Consider the following 7,033-nt stretch of genomic DNA (forward strand, 5'->3'; position numbering starts at 1 on the left):
GCGGCCTTTGGTCCTGTAGGACGAACTGATCGACCCTTCCCTCCCTAAAACCGGCTTCCCACGCAAATCTTGCAGTGGTAACACAGTCCTGTGTCTCTCGTACCACAGCGGGGGGTAGAGGGACAGCAGGACTTGCAAGTAAGACGTTGTTGACTGCTTTGGGTGGGAGCTGGGCAGGGTCTCGCTGACAAAACTCCCAGTGATCTGAATGGAAAACTTAGCTTGACAAAAGGGTGCAGGATTAGCCTGTAATTAGCCAGACAGTGGAGGACTGGGCAGGAAAATAGGAGGAAGCATAAATTAACTTGATAAACGTATTTGAAGGGTTTGCTGAAATGTGCGAAATTGCCCTCTGTACTTTGCGAAGGTCTTTGGCCCTTAGCCTCGCCTTCTCTGAAGGTTCAAAGTTAAAGGGCCTTGAATCTTAGAGCTAGGCTGCACCGTACAGTAGCTGCAACTACAACTGATGTAAAGATCCCTGAGATAAATAGAAAGTGTTTAACAAGACGACTTAGTGGTACTCATATTACAGTTTTTTGTGCTGTGAACTCAACTTTCCAGGAAGCACACAGGTAAAATAACACATTAGTAGTAGCAGGAGATGCTGCAACAATGCTGCGTTCACACATTTTACCAGTAGTCCTATGGTGCCACACTGTGGGTTGGACTCTTCCTCATCACTATGTCCTTACATCAGCACCTTTGCTGCAACAAGCTCTTTTGGTTTCTTCTCATCCCTTCAGCTTCCATGTGCTCCATCCGCAAGGTTAACTTCTGCAGTCAAAAAATTAAAGAAAACATTTCTTAAGGTAAGAGCAGGAGGTGCTGGCTCCCAGCTGCACTGTTCAAGGGCCCTGGGTGGTTTCTTTTCTAACATCTTTATCTTCTCGACAGCTTGGAGAGAAGGGCATCTACAAGGCCATCCATGAGCTGGATATTCTCCTTCCCTGGGTTCAGGCCTACATACAAACCATCGTATGAAGAAGGAGGAAGTGACAGACAACACGCCGCTTCTGTGCTAAGAACAGATCCTTACCCAAAAGGCCTGAAAATCAACCGAGAGCTGGACGTGCAACGGGCCTGGCAGTAACTCCGTCCCACTGAAGGAAAGCCTCTGTAATACAGTGGCATAAAGAGGAATTTTTTCAAGAGCTTTCACGGTTGGCCTGGCATAGCAGCTACGCCTGTCCTGCAGTACGAGAGCAGCCTCTGGAGCAGTTACAGCATGATGTACTTCTGGTCCTGCCTGCCTGCCAGCTGCCTCGCAGGCAGCCCCCCGACACATTGCACGAGCGTAACTTGAAATCTGCTACCGTGCGGATCAGACACAACGTCCCATGTGCCGTGGGCTCAATCTAGCCATGCCTTGTGCCACCCCGTGTGATTACAATTCAAAGCAATGTGGACCACTTTTGAAAATCCCTCCCCTAAGCTATACTTCTTTTTTTTTTTGTTATAGCTACACAACAGTATACACAAGCCATTCTACATATAAATAAGAAAATTAATTATATACTGCTTATAATTATTATTAATTTAAGGTAATAATTGATCCCTAATAAACATACTCCAGTTAATGTCTATGACTCATGCATGACCTTCAGATGTCACATGTTCTACATGAGCTCACACAATGCAGAAAACATAATAAATGGATTGCCTTTGACTAGGATTGCAAACTGGTTTGAGAGAGATTTATGGGAAGTTGTTACTCAAATGATGGTAGTGGTTTCCAAAATGCCTTTCATATAGTACAGAATGAAGACGGAGTTCTAGTTTTCTCACATTTTTAAAGATTTACCAGAAGAAACTACCTAGGTGATGAAAATATTCCTAATCTGCGTGTTTGCACTTCCACGGGGGTGAGATTCTGCAAAATTTCAGATCTCATAGTGCTAGTGTGTCAGGGGCTGCTTATACATTGGTCTGCTGACACCGAAGAACCTGAGCCAGTTCCTCTGTGTTGTGGCCTTCTGCAGCCCAGGGGTGGTGGTTGGTTTCTGACAGGTGACCTTTTGATTCCAGGGTCCAACTACATGTGCTCTCTGAACAGACTACGATCAGCGCACCTTCATTTTTATTCCTTCAGGGACCACTCAGAAACTCTCTGGGGTCCTCGCACAGGTGGTAGCTAGAGCAGTAGGAGGCAGCCTGGCTATCCCCACTCCTGAACTCATGAAAGGGCCACCACTGCTGCTAGCAGGCTGTTGATCTTCATCCAGGTGAGTTGTTAGTGGCTGGTGGGGGTTGAAGAGAGAGAAGAGCATCGTCTCTTCTTTAAACTTGCAAATCACTGCCCAGCATCCTGGAGGGAAGAAAGCATGAAGCTATGAGTGAATCCAGCTTGTGACCTGCTTCCGTTGGGATCAGAGCTACGTGCTAGCCTGTACTCCAGCAGTTCCTTACAACGCCACCTCACCTCTCCCTACCCGCAAACTGTGTGCGACTTGTCCTTTCTGATGCCTCAGAGACCTGGAGCGTGGCTGGCTTTCTCTTCCAGCTTCTTCCATAGCTTTGTGACACACTGCATCGGCACTGGCCACTTGTGGCAAAAGCCAAAGAAAAGCAATATTAAATTGCAATGTGCAAGTTACTCATTAGTACCCTCTACTTCATTAAAAAAAAGGAAGGATGCCATCATTTTGGGAACCTACCAAAGCATTCAGCAAATCTCAGTGACAGCAGCTTCTGTGGACAATACACTGTTTTTAAGCATGGGTGCTTTATATAACAAATGTTCTCAGACAGATGCAAAGGCTTATCTTCAATGAGAACACAAGGCAATTTCTTTATACTTATGTTTAATATGAAGAATGGTGGAATAAAGACATGAACCTTTCAGCCCAAGCAATGGCCTGTCATACCATTGGCTTTCTAGCTTGGTATTCTAGCAGTTAACATCAAGGAATTATATTAGTTACATGTTGAAATAGAGGACATTTTTCTGTTAAAGTACAATGGTGGATACTCTTGGGAAATAACCACTGCCTGACTGCGGTGCCGGGACAGCAATAACAGCGTGCACTTCGTGCGCTCAGTGTATTCCGGAGTTCAGCAGTCAGTGCCATGGCACTGGTACACACCTTTTGCAGGGGCCTCTCGATGTCCCTGTGTTGACTTTAGTCAACACGTACTAAACATCCCCGTTCAGAGGAGCTGACTTGGCGTGCCTGTTAATGCATTAGGATAAACACTGGAGACATTTGAGTCTAACACTTATGTAAAGAAATGTTAATATGTGGTAGTTTCTGTTTGCTGGGCATTTTCTTCCATTATCGTGATTTCACCAGTTTATGTATATCCCACAGGTTTGGTAAAAAGAAGGGATGACTCGAAGAACTCTAAAGGGAGGAAAAAATCCAACAGTCTCTGCCATGGACAATTCTCAGGTAAATTCCATTTCTTGTTACTCTTCTGAGGATGGGAAATCAGTTATGCAGACAAAAGGAAATATGATACATGAATAAACCAATGTTACCTCTCACATAACTAGTCAGATGGTGACTGAAAGCTTCCCTATGCAGAGTTCTTATTTTTTTGACCTGTATCATTTTCACATCGTCTTTGATCTCCAGCTTCCTCAGCCATTGGCATGAAAGGACAGAGCCTGGGCATAGACTGCCCAGGTGACCATGGCAGGAGTAAAAGAGAAGAGTGAGAATATTTGGTAAGATAAATTCAGTTGTAAACTGTCCTATAAAAGCTAGTCAGTAAATAATTCTCAAAAAAACCCAACAAAAAAACCCCATAAAAGGACCCAACCAGTGAGGAATGTATCACCTGCTAAAATTGTTCCTAATACCTTGGCACTATAAATTTAAACCTGTTCCTTGTGAAGGATAATAGATATGCCTGACAAAAATGTTCTTATGCATATACTTTCTTACTCTTGGAGACAGCAAACCTAATGTGCCATCCTACATGGTGATTTTAAATTTGACAGCGACCTGCCAATCCGGAACATACATGGAGTAATATATAAAAGGCACAGGCGAGGCGAGGAAAGCTGCCTTATGCCCCTTAATCCAGAGGAATACCAGCTCCAGCTGAATGCCTTGCATGTTTAGCAATGAGACACAGATTTAATCCTCTATTTTATTAGTAGTGTTATGTTACATTATTTCATTATTTGTTATTTTATTACTAGAGGGAGTTGCAGTATACAACACACCAGGTTTTGTTGCAGTACCTTACCAGGCAACTGTGTTTTATTTGGGCAAACTATATTATAAAACAAACAAAGCCTGAATATAGCATTCCTAGCTCTGAGGAATCACCTCCAAAATATTTAGATCTTACTGAACTTCCTTTTTTTGCTGTTTTGGAACGCTCTCCTTACACAGTAAGATGACACCTAGGAGGCTAACAAGACTGAAACGCAGTCCTAACTCTCTCCTTTAGATTTCATGAAGCTGGTTGTTGCCAAAATAGCACATTCAGGGAGGAGAAGCAGGGAAAGCCATCCCAGTACTATAATTAACAGGAAGCTGCAGAGACAGACCAGGGCAGACACAGGACGCCACTGCCCAAAAGCGCAGGACCCATCCTGGCCACACATGGCTGGAGCGGGAGCCTGAACATTTCCCGGGGCGCGGTGCTCTCTCCAGGCTGAGCGGGGGGACCCCAGGGTGAGCTGGGCAGCGGGGGGACCCAAGAAAAGGGACGTGTAACTGGCTGAGGGTACGTTCACTTTCTCACCTGGAAAAGCATAACTCCAACATTTCAAATGTTTGCCCTGCGGATAAACAACTGCAGCGAAGTCCCACCATCCTGAGGAGTCAATATTCAACATCAGCTTGGAGGGTTGGGGCAAATGTCTAAATAATACAAGGGGGTTGCAACTCAACATACATTTTTTTTCAATTAAAACCAAAATGGTTAATTAGAGAGACAGTGGCAAAGGTGGTACATTTAACATCGTGGTCTTTTTTGAACGCATAATTTAATTTTCATTTAACGCGATGTCCTTTCTCGTGGATTTGTTCACACAGCTCATCCAATTGTTTGTGAGATTTAGGTTTGCTTTCTGTTTTAATGTTTTTTGTCCAAACTCTGGTGTATGGAATAGAAAACTGACCATGGGCATGGCCTCACCAGCCTTCATCAGACGTCACTGTTCAGTCCTTGCCGCTGGCAGGGAGCAGTAGCTGGGATCTGAAAGCTCAGTGCGGGGGTCCCCATGGCTGCGGTAGCAGGAGCGGCTGCTGCTTCTCAGGCATAGAAGGGAGCCAGTGACACCTGCAAACAGAAAAACTTCCATGTTTAATTCAGAGGATCCATGGGCAATGTTTTCAGGTAATTCAGGTTGCTGAAGACTTTTGTTGTGGAATTTTTGCCGAGCTACCACATCCAGTCAGTGGGATTTTCACTTTTTTTTTTTTTTTTTTGCTTTTTTCTCCCCTCATGGATGTTCAGAGTTGAAAAAGAAAAACTCCAGAAGCAGTCTACAATGATTGTGTGTGGATTATTTGTGTTTTCTGCTGTGCTAAGGTGCAAAGGTGGATATGAGCTCTGTGGCTAAAAATAATTTCACAAAATGAGGACTGCCACCTGTTTTTCAAAGGGATGCAGAGGTACACAGGTGACACACAAAGAGATAGATGACCTTTGAAGTGGGCCTAAGTGGATCAGATAACTAATTTTTACAGATTTCAGCTGGATTTAAGCGATTTGTCTAATTACATATCAACCCACAAGCAGCACCTTCTTCCCCGGTGACCGGTGCGGTGCCCTGCAGCGGAGGGGTGAGGAAGGGCAAGCCTGGCCACCACGCTGCGTTCCCGGGGGCCAGTCTCTGGGCATGGTGCATGCCTTCATGCAGTAATGCAAATGACATTTCCAAAGCAATTAAACACTCCTGAATGAAAGGCAAAATATGGCATCTGCAAAGTAAAGGTCATTATTTAATAGAGAAGTCTTGCGATAAATGACGGATGCCATATACAGACCACTTAGCAACAAATATTGTGTTGTATCTTCACAAAAACATAGCAAAATAATTAGTACTGAATATATTTAACTGATGATTTGAAGTAATAATATGGACAAAAGCTTATTGCCTTTTAAAACTGGATAAATAAAGGAAAGCTTTTTAATTTTTCAGATGAAACTCTAGGTGTCACTCTTAGAAAACAAGACTCACGTTGGTCCCAGTTTACTTCTGACTCTTCAGTTGATGGAGAAAGTGTTAAAGCATGTTTCGTAAGTAGTTTTCTTAGGTGGAAAACTGAGATAGATATGCAGTTGGATTAGAAGGGGTTTTCTTAAATTCAGTTGCCACAAATTTAGAATTGAAATAAAAAAGGCAGGGGAAGAAAGGCAGGCATATAACCAAAGACTAGGATTATAAATCAGGTATGAATTCAGTCCCTGGTTTTACTACAGACTTCCTATGTGACCGTAGACCAGTTGCTTCATTAAGGTTCTGTTCTCCTTTGACAAATGGAAAAATTGTCTATCAATTATTTGCCTAAGTTAATTTATCTTTACTTTGTGTACAGAAATCCTCAGAAGGAAATTAATACCCCTGTGTAGTGTTGATTGTTGTCACTATTGCTTAGCGTGGCTTGTCTTATCACAGTGTTTCAGTCTTTTTGGAGTAGTGACTCTTATTACACGGAAAAAAGGGTATTTTGTGACTGTTACTGCAAAGGGAAGAATGAAAAATATGTGGCTGTGTATTAAAATTGTCACTAGCTCATAACTTCTTAAAAAACACTGATCTAGTGGAAAGCGGCAGCTGCACATGCAGTTTTGGCATTATGTAAATAATACAGCAACAGTCAGCAAAGACAGCAATTTCCATCACAGACAAGGCCATGTACGAATTTTCTCTATTTTCCCTGAAGTGCTTTTTTCTCTGAAGTGCAAAATGTTCAGAGCAGAGACTATCCCTTAATAAGTAATTTCTGCTGTAACCAGAACCATCTACAGCAAATTCCTGATCTCAGCTGGAGCCCTGAGGTGATGTTATAATGTAGTCCTTAGCAAACGCTGGGATAGTTTCCCTCAGCATTAGAAGGAGGATAATTTT

This window comes from Pygoscelis adeliae, unplaced genomic scaffold (assembly GCF_000699105.1).
Source record: "Pygoscelis adeliae isolate BGI_AS28 unplaced genomic scaffold, ASM69910v1 Scaffold113, whole genome shotgun sequence".
Classification (NCBI taxonomy): domain Eukaryota; kingdom Metazoa; phylum Chordata; class Aves; order Sphenisciformes; family Spheniscidae; genus Pygoscelis; species Pygoscelis adeliae.